The sequence below is a fragment of the Lissotriton helveticus genome, chromosome 3_1 (genome assembly GCF_964261635.1).
Source record: "Lissotriton helveticus chromosome 3_1, aLisHel1.1, whole genome shotgun sequence".
NCBI classification, from domain to species: domain Eukaryota; kingdom Metazoa; phylum Chordata; class Amphibia; order Caudata; family Salamandridae; genus Lissotriton; species Lissotriton helveticus.
The window spans coordinates 1,864,902,389-1,864,929,248 of NC_136061.1; the positions used below are offsets into that span (position 1 = coordinate 1,864,902,389).

The window sequence follows — 26,860 nt, forward strand, 5'->3', positions numbered from 1 at the left end:
AGAATCAAATCTCAGATTAGGAGCATCTGGGAATTATAAAAACTTTGAAATAATTTTGTGGGTGATGGCGATTTTGGACTGCTGCTTTGGATGTTTTCTAGTAGAACACGTTAATTTGATAGATAGGACATAGCGGTCTCCGTACACATTTGTGAAGGCTTCAAAGATGCCAGAGTGTGCTTGTGAGAGGGGACGCTCTAGCCTCCTCCTCTTGTCTTCTCTATCACCACTGGATGTCTATGTTCTATTTCAATGGAGTTGCCCCAAGAATGTGCTTTCCTGGCAGGGGGAGGCATGAGACAAAATCCCCTTACAACAACTTAATTCAAACAAATGGCTTGCTCCAACATCAGATCCACTGGCGTGACAAGCGTGACACAGACATCCGCCATCCAGGAGGGTCACTCATCCGAGAATAATTATTCTCAAATAAATGTGAGACTCAAGCGCCCTTTGGCAATGAAAAAATTGAATATATCTTTAAAAGGTAGATAGAATGGCTGAAGTATACATTAAAACTGCTTCCGTAACATTTATAGGTGCTTTTCCTTGGGTCCTGGGCGCCGCGCACGGACTCGCCGAGTAGTGAAAACGGATGCGCTGTTTGTCCGAGCCTAAATCCCCCGAGCTCCGTTAATCGGATAGGGTGCGAGTGAACAGTGCAGACAGACACACGAGACAAAGCGCCATCCCAGGAGTAAACATGGAGGGTGCATGGGCTTGAGATAAGAGGGGGGGGGGGGGGCGGGAAGGCAGGGTCGAGAGAGAAGTGGGGGTGCGTGTCAATGATCAGACCCCCATGGCTGTGAAAACATGCACTATCTGACCGCAGACTACAATGGAATGTTGTATGATAGAACGTAAAACTGGGGATTTCATCGACAGACGTCACCATGAGTAGTTCCCTGAACTTTATTGAACACGTAACACGTTTCTGTAGAGAGCCACCCGGGCTCTCACACACAATGTATCCTTTCCCCCACGCACGCACGCACAACCTCGGCGCGTAGTGTAGGACATCAAAAAAACGAGGGGAATAACGGTCGGTGCCTCTGTGCACGGCTCAGCTGCGTCATCCTGCTGACGTTATCAGGATTCATAACTTGGGAAACCCCACACACCCAGAAGGCTCCGAAGCCCCCGTGGTGTTTGCATGAACACCCCCTCCAGCTGCACCTGGGCCTGGCTAACAGTAACAGCACCGGGGAGTCCAGGGCCTCCTCGGCACCTGTGGAAGGGGCTGCCCCGTGCTCGCAGCCACACAGGAGGCCCATTTCCTCCCCACTCCGAAGGTGCTATCGCTCCACCTTCCCATTAGTCCCCGGTGTGCGAAACCAAAAAGCCTGGGAACGAACGCAACGCTCTCCCAATCTTATCTCCCCTCTGACAGAGCTGATAAAAGGAACAATGAGGCCTGCCAGGCCCCGAAACCCCCCTTTTACACGCTCGGGTTCACCACAAGAAACGACAGTCTCGCGCCTCCTCCTTAAGAGGACACGTCACAACGAACACAACTACGGATTTCACCCCAAGACATAACACAGACAGAACCACTATTGACAATCGAAACACCAGCGCGTCAGCTCGGCATCAGGGTGCCAGCCAAGACACCCCTCGTCCTCTGGGTTTAAAATAGAAAAAAAAGTTCCACCAGGAAAAGGCCTGGGAAATAGGAGGCGCATGGGTATTGTCACGGGAGCTGATAACTTTACAGGATTAGCTGCCCACGTCCATGCAGCAGATTGCGCCCACTCCTTACCCCCCCCCCCCCCTTCGGTAAGCACTGACTTCGAATTCAGGGTGGTAATAAATACAGAGCATAGTGTCGACTGTTTTTTTCTTAAATTTGAGTTCATGGCATCAGTGATTGTTTTGGGGTGTTCAAACAATATATTTTTTTTTAAAAACTGAAAAATGAAATGACCTAAATTTACTCGAGTTCCATGGAATCAGCAAAACATAGATGGTTTAAGTATAATACCACCAAGTAACACTGCTGATTCCTGTCTGGGTACACACTCCGCCCCCACCATCCACATGAGGAGGTTTCAGGCAGCGCCTAGAACCCTTATGATTGATGCTATACACGAGACTTAAACACAAAGAAATGCAATTTCCTGTCCAAACTACTTATAACAGTATACAGGGGGGAGGGGACTCTTGATAGTAGCTGAAAAAGAAAGAAATCGTCAACAAACGCCAACCTAGTGTTTCCCCGACAACCCTGCCAACAGAATGGTTAGGGGTCACTTGTGTTAATAAGTAGGTCATTACGCACAATAGGGCGCGCAGTAAAAGATTTCACCGCACTCCCAGGGTGTGCTGAGAGGCGCAGAGAAAAAAGTCAGTCACACACCCTCGACGATGTTAACGAAATTTACAAAATGACAAATAAAGAAAATAGATAGCGTACTTATGAACAAGAATCGCATGTGAAACAAAAGCAGACATTGAAAACAAAGTACTTGGTAGAAATGTCAGTCTGATTGCAATTTACACGTTCGAGCCGGTGGGGTGAAGAAAGAGAGGGGTGTGTGGTGAGTGCATGGGGGCTCCAAGGCTTCACCGAGCTTGTCGCACTAGGATTTCTGAGTCATCAATGCGGTGGGCAGCGGGAAAAAAGCCAAGGTTTGCCACATGCCTCCTCGTGCTGTGAATTATCAGCGGCTGCTCTGACGTAAACAAGGTCAGAGTGGAGGGTGAGTGACCTCTGCGCTCAGGAGAGCAGGGCATCTGCAGCAGGTGTGACAACAGCGAGACTCCAGGAAAGTCGCACTGTACAAAAAGTCCACGCTTATCGCCTTCACACAAAGTAAACACTGATCAGGCCTCATGACTCCAATAACAACTCGAAGTTTAGCCGGAGGGCCTCTTCTGGGGTCGTTCTATAATCTGTGACTGGTCAATAAAGCTTCTGGAGCCCTTGGCATTAACTATTTTTTTTATCTTTAACCAGGATTTATGTTTGCCCTAACCACAGTTCTGGGAGTACCTCTTGTTCTGGACAATTAAAGGTGAAAACCAAGAGAGTGTTGAAGTAAGCAGGATAGCTCTTGGATGGTGTCACTGAAATCCCCGTCACACACCGGTGTAAACAGCAATAGCCCTCTACCTGGGAAAACCTTGAATATGAGCCCCTGTGACAGGGTCAACAAAGGTAAAGCTAGAGACCACCTGGAGCCTGAGAAGAACCAGCAGACGTGAGGACCCCCCGTTCAGATCAGAAGCCACCAAAGTCATCTGCGGCGTCCCTCAAGGCTCCTCGCTCAGCCCCACCCTCTTCAACGTCTACATGAGCCCCCTTGCGGCCATCGCACGCCAACACAACCTTAACATCATCTCTTACGCCGACGACACCCAGCTGATCCTCTCCCTCACCAACGACCCCGCACCGCCAGAGCCAACCTACACGAAGGGATGAAAGACGTAGCAGACTGGATGATGAACAGCCGCCTGAAACTGAACTCAGACAAGACGGAAGTCCTCATCCTGGGATCCTCGCCCTCCGCCTGGGACGACTCCTGGTGGCCCCCTGCCTTGGGCAGCGCACCCAAACCAACAGACCACACACGCAACCTGGGCTTCATCCTGGACTCCTCCCTCTCCATGACCAGACAAGTCAACGCCGTCTCCTCGTCATGCTTCAACATAGTGCGCATGCTACGTAAGATCTTCCGATGGATCCCCACCGAGACCAGGAAGACGGTCACCCAGGCCCTCGTCACCAGCCGACTGGACTACGGCAACGCCCTCTACGCCGGAACCACTGCCAAACTCCAGAAGAGACTCCAGCGAATCCAGAACGCCTCAGCAAGACTCATCCTGGACATCCCCCGTCACAGCCACATCTCCGGACACCTGAGAGACCTGCACTGGCTCCCGGTCAACAAGAGAATCACGTTCTGACTCCTCACCCACGCACACAAAGCCCTACACGACCAAGGCCCAAGATACCTCAACAACCGCCTCAACTTCTACACCCCCACACGCCAGCTTCGATCAGCCAACCACGCCCTCGCCGCCGTCCCGCGCATCCGAAGAGCCACCACAGGAGGAAGGTCCTTCTCCTACCTGGCCGCCAAGACGTGGAATTCCCTCCCGACCCACCTCCGCCTGACCCAAGATCACCTCGCCTTCAGGAAGCAGCTCAAGACCTGGCAGTGTGAGCAGTAGCGGACCCCCCCTCCCCAAGCGCCTTGAGACCCTCCGGGTGAGTAGCGTGCTATATAAATACTTTGATTGATTGATTGACCCAATTCACAAAGGGCCTCCACACGCATGGGGGAGGCCCCACGCTCATGGACGGACCTCCACACAGTAGTTTCTCAATGCAGAGGTCCTGCCATGACTGCAAGGCCTCTGCCTTGAGTGCAGAGACCCTTTGTGAATCGTGCCTGAAATGGGACCCAGCCCAGCTATCAGAAACTTGCCTGATCTTGTAAGCACACAACACTAGAATCCAAGGCACTGAGTGGAGTCGGTGCGATTCCAGACAATTATCACCCAGCATTACTTGGAGCAACCATGTCCACACACAGTGCCCAAGTACCTTTCCTTGATTACAATTCACCCTTAACCTGAAAATTGCTAACACAGAAACAATACTGAATCGTCAACAAATATTGCCTGCCAACACAATGACAAAACAACTGCCAGAATTAGTTTTCAGGATCGTTCTGGAAATTGTGAACTTCCATAGGATTTATGAAGATCACCGAGTAGTGAAAATTGTAGGTCGTCATTTATGGAAATTACAGTTGCACAGCTTTCCTGAACTGCCTTGGTCATCTATAAAATGATAAATTGATGTCTGCCATCAATAACCATTTGTATACTTTCCTCCTGAAAGTTGATTATTGTAGCGTAAAGTACCATGCAGGCTGGGAATGTTATTGCCTTTGCGCACTACTCTTGTTTGCCTTGCAGAACAAGAGAAAGAGTGAAGACAGAGTCACTGAAATGTTGGCCTGGAAGCCATCTGTAACAGAGCCACGAGTTACCAAGTTTTGCTAGCTTTGTTGGATATTCCCACAAAACAAAATTTATCAGGAAATGAAGTTCCAGGATGTAGGACTAGATTTTCATCTCAATTACTGATGGCATTCCCATTTCAGGATTGCATCGGACCCTCGAAAACAGATGGGGACTTGGCGCAGTTCTTTTGTAAGGCAATCATATGCACTCAGCGATTCCATCCATCTCAGGCCAGGGCTGCTTTGTTTCCTCACCATTGTTTCCCCAAAAGCTGCATGCCGTGAGTCCACTAATCCCGTTTCATGCTAGGCTGCACTGTGCACCAACATGCCGTCAGGCCCAGACAGAATGCCTCTGCCATTGGGGCCAGAAAGCCAAGCTACACTGGCATTCCTCCACAACTGCTCATTGCTCCCTCAACTTGTTTTATGAACTCAGGACCTTCACGGCCAACACAAAATTAACCTCCTGGAGCCAACACTGGGGTCACAACAATTTTAGTGGATCATCCACTACAATCAGTGGGTGGCACTGGCATTGCCTCTGAACCACTCCTCCTCTTTCCCATAACCCACCTCACTTCCTGCACTTGTTGCGCTAAAACACCATTGTTCAGAACTTACAGTATGACTTTACAGCGAGTGCGGGAGTCACACGACAGGGCCACTAGTGTTCATTACAGAAATGAAAACCCATCCAAGGAAAGATATTGGTTCCTTCAAAGAACGTTTAATCTGAAATAAATTAAGCAGGCACTCTATGTGTGCATTAGCTGTTTCTGAGATCAAAAACTCTGGTTAAACAAACACTACAAACATGACATCCATCAAATGTATGAGCATGTGCAAACTGTCAATTTCATGTTTTGTGCCAATGACTAATTTTCTTATTAAATCAATTTTTAAGGTACAAGTTAGTTAATCTTTGAGCATCCATCGACTCAAAGTGTTATTGCCTTTAAAGAAAGTGTGCTGAACACTCAAACTCCACACACCCTGCCACCGTCCCAAGATCAGTGGGCAGCAGCAATCAGTTTGTATAAATAAGGATTTCCTCTGCATAATTGTCTTGTGAGTTTTCAAAATGCTTCCTTCGAGAGCCTGCAGGCGTGATCCGGTGTGTTATAAGAGTCTGCAAATAGATGATGTTGGTAGCACGAGCAGGCTATTGACTGTTGCTTTCTTCGGATGACTTTGCAAGAATGTTTATATTATGCTGACCTAACAGTACACACACTCTGAACAATGAATATACAACCATCATTTTTATAATTAATTTCATTTCAAACTCAGATCTGCCATTTCACTGAGGTACAAAATATATATTGATTTTCTACACCCCAGGCGGACAGTATCTATGTTTTAGAGGCCAATCCCAACGAAACTCCTTTGTACTGTACTTATATAGTAGATGGTAGAGTAATAGGTAATAAATATATGGTTTGGATTAACCAATGAAACATGCACCTACATGGGAGTCTGAGCACCGGCCCTGCAGTTTAGCACTGTAAAATGAAACCTTCGCCGCTTGGGTAATATAGACAGGGGTTTATACACCTCTCCTCAGCTCTCGAGGACCATACAAGATGCTCTGCTGCATGCTTCTTGTGGAAGTTCACTTAATATTGTTAAGAAAGATACAGATGTCACACTTGAACCATGAGGAGGTAAGAGCATCTACCACGTGGCCCTAACAATACATGTTCTTCCCCGGGCTCCCCAGTATTGAAAGTTACTTAAAACCACTCGCCAATACGTTTTTCACTGCACCAATCGAGTCCATCTGTTTTTAGCTGTTTCCAAGGATTGGAGGGTTGGAGGGTGGAGGGTGTTGAATGTTTTCATAGATGGACTGCATTTGGTCAGTGAAATCGGATTGTTTTTACAGGTTGCCATGCAGAGGGCAGTGCTGGGGTCAGGGAAGGACTGGCGGTGCCCTGAACGTCTGGCACCGGCTCTGTGTAAACACGCTTCTCCAGAGTGTGGCATTTCACAACACTCACACCCGACACAACTACCCTGAAGTGTAACAAACAGCTCCCTGAATCAAAGACAGGGGCAGGACGCATGCACCCACACCATGTCATATATTTGTGGGTTCAAAAGACCCTCAAGCCACAGGAAAATAAAACTTGTTTCCAAAAACAGTATATAAAGGCAACTGACGGCTGACACGTTACGTTTTGACGGTATATATACAGTTTGAAAGGCAAAAACAGCATGTCAGTTTTCCCCTGCAACTGGCGTAGACCCGGGTCCCAATGTAGAAAGGTTTTTCTTCCAGGAGGTGTGAGATTATCTAGCCCAGGAATAAAATGGAGCGAGTGAATCGGAGCAACACCCTGGTAAAGCGAGCCCAAGCTTTGCCAACTAAGTTGTATATGGATAACCTTTTCATATTACTTATTTAGAAACAATCAGGGACCTTTCTATCAGAAATGCTGCGCAGATTTCAGAGAGAAAGGTAGTGTCTGTCCCTTTTTTGTTTTTGTTAATTAATTCACTATTTTGACTTTTGCTCTCCGGTGGAGAGGAGCCTCTTTCCAAGAAATGATATTTATTGTTACTCCTAATCCGCCCCCTCCTGACCTCCAGCCTCGGAGTCGCCTCCTCCTCAGACATGCACTTACTTGTGTTGGGCCTGCGCTGTCATTTTAAACCTCAGCTAAAGACTAGACGAGGTGGAGGGGGGGGGGGGGGGGGGGGGTGGGAGGGATGCACTTGCAGATACCCTTCACACACCTGTAGTACTCAGGCACGTATACTGTTATTTTAATTCACTTGGTGTTATTGTAAAGTGCTGATGCAGCGAAAACATTGTTTCAAAGAGCTCGAGAAGGGTAAGGGAGAGGGAACAAAGGAGGAGAGAAAGCCACTGTGAAGATTAGCCGACTCAAGAGCATAAAGAAGCCTGACTGAGAGGATACCCTTTAAGCGTCTGCAGAGTTTTCTGCAGCCGGTTTCCAGAAGGGCAAGCAACTCTACAGGTCGGCGCCTTGGGAGCCCAGCGACGACCTCCGCCAAATAAAAAGAGGGCACCGTTTTCTCTTGTCTGTATCTTCCCTTTACTAAATACTTGGAGGTGTATGACCCATCACCTCAGGTGTACGTACGTTATTCTCGATTTGAAGCATCACGATGACCGAGATGGGATGTATACAACATACCATGACAGCCACGACGCCAGACTACTACCTACATGGCACATAACAAGCCTCAGCTTGGAGCATGCCCTCATAGGCAGAGCAGCAGGCGGGTTATTACAGAGACTTAAGTTTTCGAACTCATAAAGTAGTCCCTAGTTCACGAGCCTTTCATTCTACAGCTTCGTAACTTAGCACAGTTAAAAGAAAGAGCCGAAGACAACACTTGTAAGTAAAATAATTTAAAACAAAACGTCAAGAAGCTAAGGCTTAACAACAAAAGGCGGCTGTACACAATACTTGCAACGGAACAGGTAGGACGCAGCCAGGAAAAGTGCCCCTGCAGGTGGAGTACAGAGAAGGAAACCTTCTAGAACCGAGTCGTAGAAGGCTTGACAGAAGGACCCGGGTACAGGGGGTGCGTGCGTACCATGAGCCGGGGGGTGGAGGGAGGCGATGCAGCGTAAGTGCGGGTCACAGGTTTAAACTACACTGAACAACTCCACAAGAAGTAAAGGAGGCGTCAAGCTGCCGGCTTGGTGTCCATGTATCTGGCTCATACGGGGTTCCGCACGTTACAGGGAGGGGCGTCAGCTGGTCCTACCTGCTGCACCAGGACTCCCCTCTTCCTCCGTGCAGGTGCTGGCCCGGCTGCTGCGCTCTCAGCTGAGCTCCCCGCGCGCGCTCCTGCAGCTTGCAAGAATGTGAAGCGCGCGCTCCCGCGCCACCTGTGGCTGCCTCGCGCTCGCCTCCCCGGCCTGCCTCCATTGGTCCTTTCTCGCAGCGCGTGCCCCTCCGCCGTCGTCGCAGCTCCAGTTTCGCCGGGCCCAGCTTGGCAGGTGTGGGCGTGGCTTCTGCGCCCCTCCTTTGCATCGACACAACCCACAAAGCTCCTTCAGTTCCTGCTGCCCTAGCGCCGACTGCTGTACAGGGCTTCTGCACCTGTCAGAGCCCTGCATTCCTGGCAATTGTGCTACTCTGTGCTTTACGTTGCATGCTCTTTCTGGAATCATAGCTTGCAGGATTTATTGCAGATTTACTTTAACTTTATTGTGTTTCAACATTTATATAGCGCTTTGTGGGACGCTGAAGAGCTGGCTGCAGATTAGCTCCCAAGATTCTCAGATCCATGGGTGTGTACTTAGGCCAGTCTAGAATCTTAGAATTCTGGAACTGGTCTTAGTCTTATTTAACCTGGTATGAAACCAGGACTACAAGTCCAAGAATTCTAAGAAAAAAGATGGGAGTGGACTATCTCACCATGAAGGGTTTGTGGTTGGAAGTGTGTTGACTGTGTTTTGATCCTATGTAAGAAGTGTTTCAATGTTGTGCGTGGTGGCCACCAAGGAGCAGTTACTGTGTTATGTATGGGAAGTGGCGCTTTACACTGTGATGGATGAAGAATTGCGAGGAAAAGGGATGCACAGTTGTGATTTCCATCAAGCTGGGAGTTTTGAACAGCTCTGCAGGTCTTATCATGGCATCTCTTATGATTATAATCCCTTTATCTGGTTAATTCACTGGGATGTCTAGTCTGAGATATTTTGTTTAAAGTTTGTGGTCCTTATCAGGCATGGGGTGGAGGAACGAAGACACAGTGAAGAGATCTGCTGGGATGTACTTTGCCAAAAATATCCCATATTCCAGTGCTTCCCAAACTTTTTTAGAACAGAACCATGACCCACTTTGTAGCATGATAAGGTTTTGCAACCCATCCAGCCAATGAACATTAGACAGGCGATTATTTAATGTAACCAAAGCATCAAATGGTAGTGTTCTGTCATTTACAGACAGCACTTTTTCAATTTAAATGGCTGGCTACTAAATGTGCACAAACATAAAATTTAGATGATAAACATGTGGAAATTTGGTTTCTGCATTACCAAGTAAAATGTCTTGTTTTTACTTCAGAATTACCACAAACGTGCTTCATTTTGGCTTTCCATACTGCTGAACGTGTACAGTTCTTTTACAGGTATTTACATTCTATTCTGTATTACAAAAAATTACACCCTATAGCCTTTCCTTTCACACTCTCTGTAGCCGAGCAAGATTGCCACATATTTCAGGTTACTTTTCTTTCTCTGAGTGCAAAGTCAGAACAGTCTGAAAACACTAATCCCCATGTTAAAAAAGAATCAGCAATTTAAGCATGGCATTTTACCTCTGTCATTGAAGCACAGCAAATGTGACAAGATAAATGCAAATTTAAAGGCATCTTTATTTATTGCTTGGATTTTCACAACCCACCAAAAAGTGGTTTGTGACCCACAGATTGGGAAACGCTGCCATATCTGATTGTCATTGTGAGATGAAAATAAGCGGTCATAGTATGTAGCCTGTTGGGACCTGCCGTGGTGCACTAAATTAAAGTCCTTCGTTGGGCAGCAACATGTGGCAGGTCCCTTCAGTTATTACATGTAAGTCTAGTTTCATGCCTAAATGTATTAAAAATGCACAGGGCTATTGTGTGCTTCAGCTGTTCCCTGCAAGTGTAGGGTGCCAGATAGCTACGTGTCACAAGAACAACACTTTTCCTTTCCTAGACTTTTACATATCATGGTTATCAGGTGTGCTGGTCCAATACGCTCAATGAAAATTAACCAAGACTACCACTTGCAGGATACACTGATATGTAAAAGCAAGGTCCGGCAATGGAAAAGTGGTGTTCCAGTGACATTGAGCCATTTGGTCACCCTTTGAAAGTGGGCTAACTGGCTGTCTAGCCGTCAAGTGGCCCCAAGTTGAGCTTGGCATCTTCCTTCGACTGGTCCTCCCTATCTGGTCTACATCTTGATACATGGTTTAACTTGTGGTTTTCTGATTTATAACAAGAAATAAAGACATCCTAGGGTGAAGTTGAATTAAAAGCCCAGAACTGACACAAAATGTTACACGTGAGATGAGGCCACTTGACAAACATGTTCGGCCCCTACTATTGTGCCTGTCAATTTGCCTATTTGCATGTCACAACATGGGGGGCACATGTTTTTGCTGTGCACAGGGACACTGCCAAGCCTTAGGCCTAGATTGTACGGGAACACAGCTGGTCCACTATACATTGTTTGGAGGCCCTTCCTGAAACACTTAGGAGGGCTGCTGCTACATTCATGTATGGAAGGATTGTTACTCATGTGCTGTACTACGTGGGAATTCTGTCTGATTTGCCCTGCAGTGCATAGTTCTCTTGACAGACCACTAAGAACAGCATGGGAGCACTTGCTGTATCATGTAGCAGCTTTACCTGCACCAGTTCTGCACTACCCAGGAGTTTTGCGTTATGCTACTCTGTTGCATGGAGTATTGCCTGCATTACAAGGACTATTTCAAGGAACAGTGGTCCCTAACAAGTAAATGATGGTAGAGAATAAATATAGATCAAGATTGAAATCTATATAATCTGTCCAGCCGGACAGGATTTAATAACACAATTTCAGGTATAGTCAGTCAATCTTGTACAATATCAATGTGGGACACAGCCTGTGTCCTACTACTGTATAGAGACAATTGTGACATACAAGAACGGGTGAGGCAAGAACGGGCAGTCTGCATATATTCCAAGTTTCGCAGACGGATATTACAAGAAGTACACTGTTGTGATTTAACCAATGATACAATCAAATCATCAAGTGTGAAGTGTCGACGGCGTTTCGATCCCCTTATGGCATAGCGGGATCATCAGGACATTTAAGATTCATGCCTTTACATACTAAAACCAGAATCAAGCCCAAACTTGTAAGTGAACCATAGAGACATTAATACAAAATAGGAACGAAAAATGAGGAAAAATCGAGATGGGTAGTGGGGAGGAAAAGGGGTACAGGGATTAAGGAGCATTGTCATATAGAGGAACAAAAACAATGAACATAATTACATGTCTACTGAAGTGAGTACAGCCTAGGCTATGCAGTGAGACAATTTACTGTAGTGGGGCACGCATGGTGCTGTGAGGTGACTATCAGTGTTAAGCAGGTGACAGTCGGGCGGATGCGAAAGAGGAGTTGAATTTACTTTTCAAGCACATACAATTTAGCCAACATAATGTTTAAGGTACATTTTCAGATTAGGAGGGCTCAAGAAGCCAGAACTGTTGTGTGTGTAACCATAGTACATGGTCCAGTCGAAAAATTAATTTCAAGGTTAAGGATTATAGTAACGAGGTCCAGTCCTCAAGGCAGTTGAGGCCAGTATGGATCATTTTGGTCCGGAGTATCCATTTCAACTCCTCTTTGTTCAATAGTACACTCAGATCTCCTCCTCTTGGAGATCTGAGTTCCAAAATTATCCATACTGGCCTCAACTGCCTTGAGGACTGGACCTCGTTACTATAATCCTTAACCTTGAAATTAATTTTTCGACTGGACCATGTACTATGGTTACACACACAACAGTTCTGACTTCTTGAGCCCTCCTAATCTGAAAATGTACCTTAAACATTATGTTGGATAAATTGTATGTGCTTGAAAAGTAATTTTAACTCCTCTTTGTTCTATAGTACACTCAGATCTCTTCCTCTTGGAGATCTGAGTGTATTATTGAACAAGGAGGAGTTGAAATGGATACTCCGGACCAAAAGTATCCATACTGGCCTCAACCGCCTTGAGGACTGGACCTCGTTACTATAATCCTTAACCTTGAAATGAACTTTTCGACTGGACCATGTACTATGGTTACACACACAACAGTTCTGGCTTCTTGAGCCCTCCTAATCTGAAAATGTACCTTAAACATTATGTTGGCTAAATTGTATGTGCTTGAAAAGTAATTTTTTAAAATCCCTTGTTTTCTAGCTGTGCACGTTTAATTCACTCTCTTTTCACCCGTGGGGTTAAACTGAATGATTACCGTGTGAGGAAAACAATTGAAGGAAAAACAATGGGTCCTCCTGGGTGATAGTAACCGGAAGTGAGGAGGACCTGTGACTGTGTGATTGAAAGCCGGTAGCTCGGCTTACCTCAATTGGTGCGAGGTGTTCAAGTCTAAGAAGATTAGACTTGGGATTTAGGTTAACATAGACCTGTAAAGAGAAGTACATAGTGAGTAAGGCGTTCCTAGTATACAAAGTGACGCGGCGGGAACATGCCTAGGAGGCTTACCGCAAGCGCAGTTCTGCTGTGAAACGGGTAACGTTAGAGTAGCCCCTGTAAAACAACAAGCATTTACAATGCAATAGGTCTCGCATTAGGAAAGTTTGAGCTATTGGTATTGTAAATGACACATTTTTTATTTATGTCTTGTTTTTGAAAATAGCTAAATTAATAGCTATGTCATTTACAATGCTAATAGTTATAACTATCGTAAATGCGACGCCTATAGCATTTCTAATGCAATATGCTTGAAAGACGCTCTGCTAAATTTTACTTATAAAAAAGCCAAGCACACGACACTGCAAGAGCAGCAACATTGTGGTAGGTTCACCTGAGCTTTAATTGGAAGCGTTTTCAATATTATATGTAACAAGCCATAGTTGCAGCTAATAACCGTTGACAAAGCCGATAGTCCTTACTTGTTGTAGGTATGATGTTACTTGTTGCATCAAATATCTGGATGCAATGACAGAAACAGCAAAATACAAGTTGGGTGGCACACTATGCTAAAGACAGATGTTTAGCGTAAGTGTTTTAAAGCCACGCCCCAATTACACTGACCACGCCCCTTTGAGAGACCCCCCAGTTTTTTCAGTCCACTTAAAGCCCTGCCCCCAGGCATTCTTCACAGCAGGGCTCAGTGAGTGACGGCACCCACCTGTGGTGCGATCCTTCTTCTAAACTCCGGCGATGCCCATGTATGCAGCAAGATGCTGACTGGCGTCTTCAAAGATCTGGTCTGTCTTTCACCAGTGTGCTGCTCAGAGCCGGGACAGGCTCGCGCCCGCACTCGGAGCAGCACGTTTACTGTCATATGACGCATGACCCTAGTCTGTATGCACAACAGGAGTCACCATATGGAAAAAAATTTCAAGGCTCCACATAGTCTTTAATCTGTGTAACACACATGCAGTCAGATATACATACACGCAATGCAACACAAGCACACATACAACATGGAAACACAGGCAGCGCGTACTGGTGTCATTGAACACATTGTAATGCACAGGTGGGGTGCCTGTATGCATGCGGCACGTCTGCTACGTTGGTGGCTTTGTGCCTGTACATGTTGCCTGTGTGTATGTGCTTGGAGCATGTGTATCTCTGGCTGCAGCGTTTTCGGTCTGCGCATGCTTCTTTGGAAAGTCGGTCCTATGTGCTTTGCCAGTGCTTGTTTCCTTTCATTTCAGTGAACGGGCCATAGTTTTCTTTCTGTCGTTTGTTGCATTACAGTCAGCAGAGGTGCATCTTGACATTTAGCACTTCTAGTTACCGGTGCTGGTAATTGCTTTAAGGTTTATGCAACATTGCTGGAAACTTTGGAGCTCAACTCAGGAAACCTGGGTTCAAATTACTGTTGGGAGAGCAAGAATGTACTCGAATATTGTCGTAATACCAGCTGCTCATGAAATATTTACCGATTATGAAATACGATAAGGCTGATCTTAGAACTGCACTGATCCCTTGCATGTTCCTGCAATAAACTGAAAATACGAACTTCACTTGCATCGTTTTACTTTTATTTCCCTATTACAGTGAGCCTGTCACGTCCTGCAGGTAAAATGCCCCCCAAATTAAAGAGGGAGTTTAGAGCGCGTGATTGCATGAGCACCTGGGCGCCATGCCCCTTCTTTGAAAAGTGTTCCTCAAAAAGAAGTTGAGAAGACCGGACAGTTGCCCAATTGAAAACATTGACATTTACCGTACTGTGAAGAGCTCATGAGGGACACACATGGAAAACTACGGTATCCAGAATAGGACACATTAGGCTATACACAACACGTATAACCCCTGCTCAAGGGCTTCTAATTAGCAGGTAACCCAGAAATCGTTATGACCCCGCCCACCGGTCTTTAATGTCGGCATCTCGCGCCACCTAACCGTTCTTTGATACTAGAACGCGCTTTTTGCAGCTTCACGTGCCACTGCTGGCACATCGTTGGGAACGTCCAGAGTGCGAGAATCGTGGGTCCCGTTCCCCAAATACTCCCACATAATGCCAGGGTTGTTAGACAGGATCGCGTGGCGTCTCTCTCAAGGTATGACCGGAGGCCGCACGTAATGGAGACGGTGGTATAGGTTTACTGTGTGGGCAACCGTTCGCGCTCTCACGGTGTTAACAGGCGGGGGTGTCACAAGAAAAATGCAGTTTTCTGTATTCGCATCCATGCCCCTGACAGGAAAAAACACTCCAAGCACACATAGCACCACCCCCTGGTCGACGCACGCGATGTTAGCATGTCGGAGGTACACGCGAGGGCTGCATGTAATCGCACCCAAACAATACCACACATACGAACTATGTCTGCGGTGGCCATTTATGTGGACTACCACCCTTGCCATACCAGGGACGGTAGTGTTAACAAGTCCCGCGGCGACCCGGAAGCTCTTGGCCGGCCGGCCAATCCGGTCGCGGCCGACCAGAAGTCCCGCCTCCCGAGGTCCGCGAGCTGCCGGCGCATGGAGCGCCCTGCCTGTCCGAATCAGCCCGGGTCCCCAGGAGGGGGCCGGGGAGAAGGAGGAGTGTGGCGTCTGTTGCGGGGCTCCTCGGACCTGAGGGAACCCCGATTGTGAAGAGGAGACGAGACGCGCCGTGAGGCGCGGAGCGCGAGAGGAGCCCGCCGGAAGAGCGCAGTCGGTGAGTGGGGCCCAGGGCTGAAGTGCAGTGCGTGCGTGCCTGTGTGTATGCCTGGAAGGGGTGGGGGAGGGGGAGGGGGAGTGTGTGCGCGCGTGTGTGCGTGTGGGAATGTGTGTGCGCATGCGTGACTGTGTGATTGAGAGAGAATGCGAGGTAGGGGATAGTGTGCCTGTATGTGTGCCTGTATGTGTGTCGTATGCCTGCGTGTGCATGCGCGCGCCTGTGTGTGTGTGTGTGCGTGCATGCAGAGGGGTGGGGGCTGCCTGTGTGTGTGTGTGAGCAAGGGATTTGATTCGCGCATGCGCAGCTACCAGACGCTCGCTCCCGAGGTGAAATCTGACAACGTCAAAGCGCGCGTCTGGTAGCTGTCCACTCTCCTAAATACGGGCCACAAAAGGTCTGAAGCAGACACTCTCAATGCTCACGCATTGAGAGTAGGTCTGCTCGACCTAAAAAGGGGGGAGGCAAGTCGGTAGAGCGCAAGCTGGTGCTTACGGAAGCTTGCTCAGAGTAAACAGGGCGATAGACAATGCTTACCAGAGATATGTGCTGGTCCAGTTCCGCAATTGGATTCTTGGTACCGCGTGGAGCCGTTGCTCGGGTGGACTGTGAGGCTAAGGAGAAGCCTCCATTAAGGAAGCCGGGCGGTCATGTGATCAGGGTCACGTGATACAGTGGGGCTGATGGAGGCGCTGGGTTAGGAAACCACGGCGGCCATCTTATGATGTGCAATTCAGTGCAGTAAGAGGAGTAGTTCAGTGAAAAGAGAGTGAATTAAACGTGCACAGCTAGTAAACAAGGGATTTTAAAAAATTACTTTTCAAGCACATACAATTTAGCCAACATAATGTTTAAGGTACATTTTGAGATTAGGAGGGCTCAAGAAGCCAGAACTGTTGTGTGTGTAACCATAGTACATGGTCCAGTCGAAAAGTTCATTTCAAGGTTAAGGATTATAGTAACGAGGTCCAGTCCTCAAGGCGGTTGAGGCCAGTATGGATACTTTTGGTCCGGAGTATCCATTTCAACTCCTCTTTGTTCAATAGTACACTCAGATCTCCAGGAACGCCTTACTCACTATGTACTTCTCTTTACAGGTCTATGTTAACCTAAATCCCAAGTCTAATCTTCTTAGACTTGAACACCTCGCACCAATTGAGGTAAGCCGAGCTACCGGCTTTCAATCACACAGTCACAGTTCCTCCTCACTCCCGGTTACTTTCACCCAGGAGGACCCATTGTTTTTCCTTCAATCGTTTTCCTCACACGGTAATCATTCACTTTAACCCCACGGGTCCATCCTTTCGCCGGTACTGCTTTTGACAATTTTTTGCCATCGCGGTTTTTAATCTTCACCATTCCTGTCCCACATCGCGGTTTTTAATCTTCACTACTCCTGCTCCACATCCGCCCGACTGTCACCTGCTTAACACCGATAGTCACCTCACAGCACCATGCGTGCCCCACTACAGTAAATTGTCTCACTGCTTAGCCTAGGCTGTACTCACTTCAGTAGACATGTCATTATGTTCATTGTTTTTGTTCCTCTATATGACAATGCTCCTTAATCCCTGTACCCCTTTTCCTCCCCACTACCCATCCTGTTTTTTCCTCATTTTTTGCTCCTATTTTGTATTAATGTCTCTATGGTTCACTTACATGTTTGGGCTTGATTCTGGTTTTAGTATGTAAAGGCATGAATCTTAAATGTCCTGATGATGATCCGGCTGTGTCATAAGGGGATTGAAACGCCGTCGACACTTCACACTTGATGATTTGATTGTGTCATTGGTTAAATCACAACAATGTACTTCTTGTAATATCCGTCTGCGAAACTTGGAATATATGCAGACTGCCCGTTCTTGCCTCACCCGTTCTTGTATGTCACAATTGTCTCTATACAGTAGTAGGACACAGGCTGTGTCCCACGTTGATATTGTACAAGATTGACTGACTATACCTGAAATTGTGTTATTAAGCCCTGTCCGGCTGGACAGATTATATAGATTTCATTCTTGATCTATATTCATTCTCTACCATCATTTACATGTTAGGGACCAGTGTTCCTTGAAATAGTATATGCACCCAAGGTCCCTCACCTATTGCTCCTTTGGGTATCCCTTGTACTTTATAACTGCATTACAAGGAAGCACTGTATGACCCACCCTGCGATTCATGGGAATATTGCTTGCACCAGCCAATTCAACATGAGGACAATGTCTGTCATGGTTGGACTGGCCTATAGGGAAAGAAGGCAATGCCCGGTCTGACAGGCCAGTAATTGGGCCATTTTGTTGTTGTTTATAGGCCTGTTTTATGGCCTGCTGCGCCACTATTTACTGTTAATTCCCATGATATTAAAACAAACATTACCTGCGGCCAACTAAAATCTATGCAGTCTTCCAGTTCCCTAAAACACTTATACAGCATGTCTTTACAAGTTCAAAACTGCCCTAATTTGCAAACATGGTTCACATTTTTAACTATCGCAGTCACTAATAAGGGCCACTTTAGTTCTAGTTCTGGTACCGGGCCTATTTTCTGTCCCAGCCCGACCCTGATGTCTGTATTGCATAGGACCACTGGCTACCCAACACAGCATTGCGTTACCTGCAGTAGCCCTTCTTTTAATTGGACAGGTGCCAGCCGACCCTTTCATTGGGTAGCAGCCCTCGGCACTTTGAGAAGTCCCATAGTGTGTTAAAAGCACTCAAGTTCCACTGAGGACTGTGACCAAAAGCAATTACTCCATCTGAGGCTAATACCAAGAATCAGCTCTATCTTGAATACATAGAGCAGAAACCCATATATCCATATAGAATTACACATATGCTAATGCTTGCACAAATTTCAGACCAAAAATCTGTTTTTACAATGTAGCAGAGCCATAAGAGGTGCAAGAAATAAAAAGACACTCCCTGCAATCTTGAGAGCCAAAGTCCGTTCTGAGAGAGCGCTGAAAGCACTACTGCCACAAAGGAGTATAGAACAAGAAAATTATCCCCACAAAACACAAGTTAGCCATTTTTATTCATATCTTAGCTGGCACAAATATATTTGTCAATAGAACAGTATGTTTGGTGATACACAAGCCTGAAAACAGCAAAAAAGACATCTTGAAACTAAAGTGACTCGACAAAAATAGAAAAACTATGTTGCCAGTCTGTTAGCTCTCTCATTTGATTAAGCATTTTCATTTTGTGGCAACAGGATATATTTAAAAAAATAATTGTGATGCATGTTTATAGAGATCTTTTTCCCGTTGTTTGCCTGTACAAAGATAATTAAAAGCAATGATGTCTTATAATTTAAAATGGATTATGTTATGTTCATTATTGTACATATTCCTAAATTGAAAGGGTGTGCTAGCAGCTGTGTTTCAAATTGTAATTTTGCATTCAGATATGTATAATCCTGAAATATTTCTTAACCAAAAGCTTCAATACAGAAACAAAAGTATGATTATTTATTGTGCAAATAACTCCTGTAACTCAGGATCATACAACCAAAAAACAGTGCTGGATGAATTAGTCCAATCACCTCCGTTGTAGAGATTTTATGTCCCAGAATGCACTGGTTTGTGTAGTAAGGTTACTGTTCATAATTCCGGTGTGACCTACAGCATACCATGAAAAACGGAAACCCCATACTCTGCACATAATATTTTCATCTGAAAATCCATTAAAAAAACAACTGACACAAGGGGCTACCAAACACCCTCTGACTCAGGCAAAAAAGCAAAACATGTTACAGACATCTCCCTCAGTATCAGGGGAAAGTATTACATCCTGAATCGCAGTCATTCTTAAAGAGTCTGGCAGCCTTTTTTAGTTAAATAGTTTTAGTTTAATGATTGTCTGAACCTACAAATCATAATGTTTCATTTAAAATATTAGTGCTTTATCCAAAACTTCACAATCTCTCTCCTCTGGGCTCTCGGATCGCGAAATCTTTTTATTCGTGGCCCTCTAAAGAGACTGTCTGTATTACTACTCATTTTCAAAAGAGCCAACTACCATGTCTTTTTTCTTACTTTGTGTTTTAGGAATGAGTGTCATTCCTTTATTGACAGCTTTTGTGAAGCAGAGTGTCGTTTTTATTTTAGACTTGTATATTTTCTCTAGAGATTGGTTTTATATGTTTTAGATTGCCATTGTATAATTTTATATATTGGTCAGAGCTGGGATAGAACCTTTTGACCACGGTGCAGGAGGGCACCTTTCTTCAGTTGTTTGCTGTGACTTCATTTCTGGATCTGAATTAAGAGATTCTGTAACCAGGGCATGACAGGGCATGCCTATGCCATCCTCAGGTCATGCCAGCACTTTCCCTTTCTCCGATGAAGAGGGAGTTCCACCCCTGAGACAGTAAGTGCTGCAGTGACTCATAAGCTGCTGGAGGTGAAGAAGATTAGATCCAGGAGCTCATCTGAGATTCCATAGGGAAGATAGCCAGTAATATGTTTGTGTGTACTTGTGTGGAGTCTATTGCCAAGCACATCATAGCGCTTAGACTATGTCAGAGACTTAAACAGACTAAGTCAGAAGTTAGTTAGGTAACAGTGCAACAATCAGCACAGGTCCCATGGGCACCCACATCAGTATAGGGTTTAAATTAAAGCAAACTTCGCTTGGATTAGTCTAGCCTCGCCCCTTCTATGATCAGTGTACTATACATCCCAAAAGGTTAACGAGGAGGAACTCTGACAGCTCTTTGAATTATGATCAATGCTACTGCAATTATGAGATTCTATGTTCATGGAGTGTCCACATAATTATGCATTTGCCTCGTAATCCAAAGTCTGCTGCATAATTGCAGATTTCAACAAAATATTACCTTCCTTTGGCTGACAGCTATAGTCAATTGTTAAACTGATACTAACTAGGTGAAATTTCTGCTCAGACAGTATTAGTGCATGTTAAAAATGACTATGTAGCTAAAATGAAGCTAATACAGAATGACCCAGATTATGCCACATAAAATGCATTTTCTTGCCAGATAATTTGGTCAACCGTGCTGCAAAATCTTGTCTTCATTTGCTGCATAATTCCAGTGGCCCTTGTTGTTGTAACACAGAACACTCGCATATTAACCCATCTCCAGTGTCTTTATTATTTCTAAGACACTTATCATCACAAAGACAACACTGCAGGGACACACCCTAAATCTTTAAGGAGGCACATTTACCCTACCCATCAGTGTCGTAACCGAGGGTTGAACTTCAAAAATCAAGGATCCTCTGCTACTAATGTAGGTTCCTAGGGCAGGGGTATAACATAATTGAAGGAAAAAAACCTAGGCAACTAAAGGTTTATAACATCTTTACGACTTAACAGCACAACACCATAATGTTAAGGACTAGTGTACACAATAAGTCATTAAAAATTCATTTATTCGATACAAAATTCTTTAAAATCATTCTGATGCGTACATCATCGGTTTCCTAATACACATATGAAACAGCATCTCAACATAATTAGAAGAATAAACAATACAAAATACAACAGATAGACATAAACATATTGACAAAATCACAGAAACAGTGGTACTGATGTATTTTCAAAAGACGCTTTACATCTAAGAATTGGACATGTAAATCAGGTGGCTACGTGATGGTTCTTCCGAGGGTTGAGCCACTGATGTGCAAGTTTTACCACTGAGGATGCGGTGCTGACTCGTACCTACGAAAAACGACTTCAAACCCATCTGTTCACCCAGAGACGATTGAAGGCATGGGCAAAGTAGGCTCTGGCCCCGGGCCCCAGCTTTTTAGTGGCGCCCTGATAAAGCCAGCTCTGTTCTGCAAAGGCAAGCCTTGATGATCTTGAATAATTCTTAAACATATTGTTTTAAATACCCTTTTCCTTTGATTTATTTTTTAACGTTGGTGATGTGTGAGAGTCTATTACAACATTTTGCAGAGAAATGTTGTGTTTATGTTTCATGCAACAGCCATAAAAAAGTTCTTTTAGATCAAAACAGGACCTCACATATGAAAAATGGACGGATGTCAAATATATTATTTGCAGTAATATAAATGACCTGTTTCTGTGTTACAATATTGATAACACACATCACTATCCCTGAAAAATAGATGTAAACACATTTAGAATTTGGACTAGTGTGCCTGTGCATTCTCAGTGACCTGGCCAAAGAGGGCATGAAAGACCTGACGTATAATAAATTCAAAGCTGTTGAGAACAGGGGCCCCTAAAGTCCTTATGATGTCCCTATGCTCACCCAACAGCCTTTAGACTTACTCTGTCTCTTATGTCTGGCAGTAAATGTGTGAACCATTTAGGGGTTGAGCTCTCCAGGTGGCTTTGAGGGGCACATCACTGGCAGTAATTGGAAGGGATCCCTTCTAAGCCCTACATTAATATCCTTAACATTGCAAGTATGAGACACTAATCTCTTTTTAATCAGCCATGCAGTCCCTACTGTATTTCACGTTGAACTTCTCGATACATGGTACATGTGTTCATATTCCCTTAGAAGTATTTCATTTTTTCAAGTGTTTCTATAGTTTGTTTTTCATGTAACAGATGAGCTTACAATGGAGCGTACAGCAAACTGAGTCACAACTAGGTGTGTGGGTGATATGTTGTGAACGATTGTTCATGACAGGACATGACTGAGAACTCAACTGCCGAGGCTGAAGACAGTGTGTTTCCCACAGTGTTTTGTTTGTCACTGTGTAATAGATGTGTTAAACCATCATGCTCATCCTATCTTTGGCCTCTTTGCAGATTGGACAGGGACATGGTCACGTATGTGTCAATTGTATTCTATGAAGAAGTGAATGAAGGTGACACACAACTGTTGAAATATTGACAGCGCCTAAGAAATAAACTGTAGCGCACAAGCGTGTGTGTGTGTGTGTGTGTGTGTGTGTGTGTGTGTGCGTGTGTGTGTGTGTGTGTGTGTGTGTGTAAGAGATAGTGAGAGGGCAGGAGAAGTGTAGGAGATGAAAGTAATGCACATGCAGAAGGAGAAAGTGAAACAGCAGCGCTGGAGAGGAAGGATATGACGTGTGAGGCATGCAGTCGAGGGACTTAGAATGAAACATGTATGACGGAAAGGGCATAACTGGCTAACAGATTGATTGTAGAGGAAAGGAAGAATGGGAGAGATTACTTACTGATTTGATGTTGAATGAAAATCAGTGTTACCAAGCATTTGTAAAGCCAATAGGTGTGGCTTGGTTTTAACGTATGCGTTTGGTGTTGTGTGAAGTATTTGCGTGCACTAATACAGACAGAGGCACCTAACCACCGGCCTCGGGGCTCGCAATGTCAAACACACGACACTTGACAAACAAAAACATTTGGTTGGTTAACCGTACTCCCCCCGGGAGTGTACTCGCTTGTGGGTAAAAAGAGGAACATTGTGAACTCAGTCTAAAACTCTCTGACGTCATACCGAGGCACCTGATTGGTTTCTGGTTCAGACTCCGCCACGAAGGAGAATTTACAGAGAGGGGAAAGCTCAAAGTCACCGGCAGCTGCACCAGGTAGAACCGCGCTTCTGTTACTAAAGCCTGGATATTCAAAAACTGCAGTAAGTGCGCCACCTCCCTAGGCCACCCGTCATACGGCAAGGAACCTCGACCCCTGGCGAGGGCAGTACCCCCTCACTGCACCAAGAGAGGCAAGTTCTGCCAGCCTTCGGTGACAGCACGTTGTTCAGGTGTTTTAAGTAAATACTAATGTAGGGCAGTATTAGTAGAACTACACAGCCAGTTTAACAACCAGTTGTCCTCATATAAGCCGCCAGGCCTCCACAGACACTGGTCTATGGCAATGCAGAGTAACTCTCCCGCCTAGATAGTCAAGTAGATGTTCCCTCTATATGTTCTTAAAAGGATGCTTTATCATACGTCACACTCCCTTCTTCCCTCTCCCCCAACCCTCCCCCAAACACTGCTTTCTGTTGTGGTAGTAACTGCGGTGGAAGAGGGTGGGGAGGGGCAGGGGTGAAGCATTCCAATGTCTCCATAATCCCCTCCAATTTGCAAAAGGGAAGGTTGAGCAGCTCTTGAGGAAATTGACCTCTAGGACTGAGACACATTCCCCAGACACAGAGGGCCAGATTCACAGAACTAACTTAAGACAAAATCTTAAACTTACTACCATTTTGGTATTCACAGAAGGCACTTACTCATTTCAGTATTCACAGAAGTTAGGAGTCCTAACTTTAGGACTCCTAAATGCCTTCTGTGAATACCAAAAGTCTTAAAGTTAGGATTTTTATCAGTTTAGGAGTAGTAAAGACTCCTGAAAAATCCTAACTTTAGGACTTTCGGTATTCACAGAAGGCATTTAGGAGTTCTAAAGTTAGGACTCCTAACTTCTGTGAATACCGAAATGAGTAAGTGCCTTCTGTGAATACCAAAATGGTAGTAAGTTTAGGAATTTGTCTTAGTTCTGTGAATCGGGCCCATTGTAAGACCCTGTGAGATCCCAGCTATGCAGGGTCAGCCAGAGGCGAGGTCAGGGAGGTCTGCTTGCCTGGGGAAGAGTCAGCAGCTGACGGTTTTAATGCTTTTCTTTAGTTCCATGTATGCCAGGCCGCCTCTGTGCATGCAGGCTGGTCCAATGTAAAACTGTACCGCACATTCTCCACCCAAAGGCCATTTTAACAACAACCGCCTCTATTTCTAGTCAAAAGAGAAACATTTACCATCTCACAGGGATTGTTCCAAATAGTGCTGCATTTTGTCAAGAATCTAACCATCTGACTGCAGCCAGCGGCCATTATCAATTGACAAGGGGGGCTCAGGTGCACTAGAGCCCGGACCCCCCAGGTCGCTCCCTGCCCCGCCCCCATGGAACCCACAAATCAATACTTGATACCAGAGTTGTGGGTACAAACGGCCATGTTTAATTCACACCATCACACATAAACATTACAAATGAAAATTACTTATTTACATTTTTTCTGGTGACCTAAGGAATTGAACACTAATCAGTATTTCCACTTTTAATATTAGCATCCTAAACAATCAGCCTAACTGACTGACTTATATGCAACACATTCTATCGCTCCAGCACCAAGGGGCCCTGCGGCTCGCATCCCCCAACTGAGAACCACGTAAGGCGCAACCCACCTGCGTCCTTGAGAGGTGGCGTAGGCCAGGGAAGTCCTGTGGGCAAACCATACATCCGGCAGAGATTTCCTGAGATTGAGGCAGCTGCGTTTTGAAGTCTGATCAAAACATAATTGTCAGATACGAAAAAATATCAAATTCTACAATCCAATATGTTCAAGTGCCATTTGCATAGGGATGCCCAGCCTTAGGGTGTTCATTGCGCGAGCTGCAAGATGCCACCCTGCACATAGAGTTGTACCAGGACATGGATGGGGTGGGGGCAGGGCAGAGGGAGAGCTCGTTGTTTCCCTTACACCTTGTCCAGTTGCAATTCATAATCAAGCTAATCCCCTGAGAGGCCTCGGAGAACTCCAGATAATAGTCCAATTTGCCTGGGCAATCAGTGCCTGGATACAGCTGATTAGCTGCTGTATTGATTGAGTGGAAGGATCCTCAAAACCCAGGCATGCCCCTGTCAGGGGGCGGAGAGGGGTGCACAGTGGACACGAGCACACTCCGGTTTAACCCCTTCCCTCAACACCATGGTAATCACCAGATGGTGTTACCGGCTGAAGTATGTACTGGACGGGCTTGTCCAGCTCTTCGAAAAAGTAAGAAAAACATGTCCAAGGAAACAACCCCATTCATAGGAGGCTATTGACGAATGCCACCCTAAAACAGAGCCAAAACCTGGAAATATGGAGAGAGAAAGCAGAACGTGAGCTGATGGTGACTTTGCTTTAAATACAAGACCAAACACCACCTGCAGTACAAGAACAAATCCAGCATGTGAGTGACCTCCTTTAAAACATGGGCAAGTGGTACAACCACCTCTTACACAAGAACAATCCCACCACCCGATTCACCTCTTCCACTACAAAGAGATGGTGATACTACCGCCAACACAAGAAAAAACCCTCCAACCTGTGGCCACCTCCACCACCGACAGATAGTAACACTACATTCACAGTAAACTGTTCACCATCCTGGTGGCCACATCTTATTAGCAAACGGGGTCAATAGTTTTCCACTAAGCAGTAGAATTCTCTGCCATTACACTTGGAGACTGGCATCTCTTTGTCTTCCTCCCGGAAAAATGTCAAGGAGTTGCTTTTTAATTTCTAAATCTGACTAGGCTTTCCGTTTTATTCTTTCTTCTGTTGTCTAGATAGCGCCAAGATGCCTTCGGGCATAGGCGGCTTTATAGAATTAATTTTCATTTCATGCATCTGCTCATGTCATGTTTTCCCAGATGTGCTGTCCACCAGCCACACAGTTACTTCTAGCCACATACAGTGGCTCACGGGATTCTGTACCTTCCATTGGTTCATTCAATGTTCGAATCAGGCCGCTGGGAGATGTGGGTGGATAGGTAAACATATGGAGCCTGTATACCACACAATACTCTTGAGTAGTCCCAGAGAACCTGAAGCAGCCACCACTGAAGGTGCTGCTGGGTGAGACACTAGATCTAGGGACAGGGTCTACTGGGGAAATAAACTTCTTTTTAGGGCTAAGATTGGTAAATCCTGCTTGTAGAGGAGGCACACCTCCCTTTGTATGAACCGGAAAGAGGCGAGCGCGTGAGGAGGTACTGGTCTCCATCAACATGTGGACCTCGGATAGCCCAGCATGCTGGGCTCCCCCTCGGAGGGCTGAGTCGGCACCAGAGCAGGCCCAGGGCAGACGCTGGCATCATTACACTCTTAGAGAGACAGACCAGTGCTTCCCACCCGAAAGCGGACATTACATGGAGGGTCTGACGCTTGCTCGGTTCGGTTATCTTTTGCTTGGCTGTGAGTGAGACAGAGCTTCCTATGACCTCTGACCACGCAGGCCACGCCCTCTCCATTGTGGACCTACCAGCAGGAGCAGGTACATAAGCACACACACAGCAACGAACGCCCCCACACACTCGGAAACTAGCG

At 45.8% G+C, this 26,860-nt stretch overlaps 1 protein-coding gene across 2 annotated transcripts in view; it reads right to left on the reverse strand.

Annotated features, from left to right (window-relative positions):
- Positions 1-8,900, reverse strand: part of RASSF7 (Ras association domain family member 7) — a 146,940-nt gene extending 138,040 nt beyond the window's left edge. The window contains exon 1 of one of the 2 annotated variants that reach the window (XM_078682833.1): positions 8,721-8,900. The gene's annotated coding sequence lies outside the window, so the exon portion shown is untranslated. The remainder of the gene's footprint in view (positions 1-8,720) is intronic. The other variant, XM_078682832.1, reaches the window with a different exon arrangement.
- Positions 8,901-26,860: the final 17,960 nt, after the last annotated feature.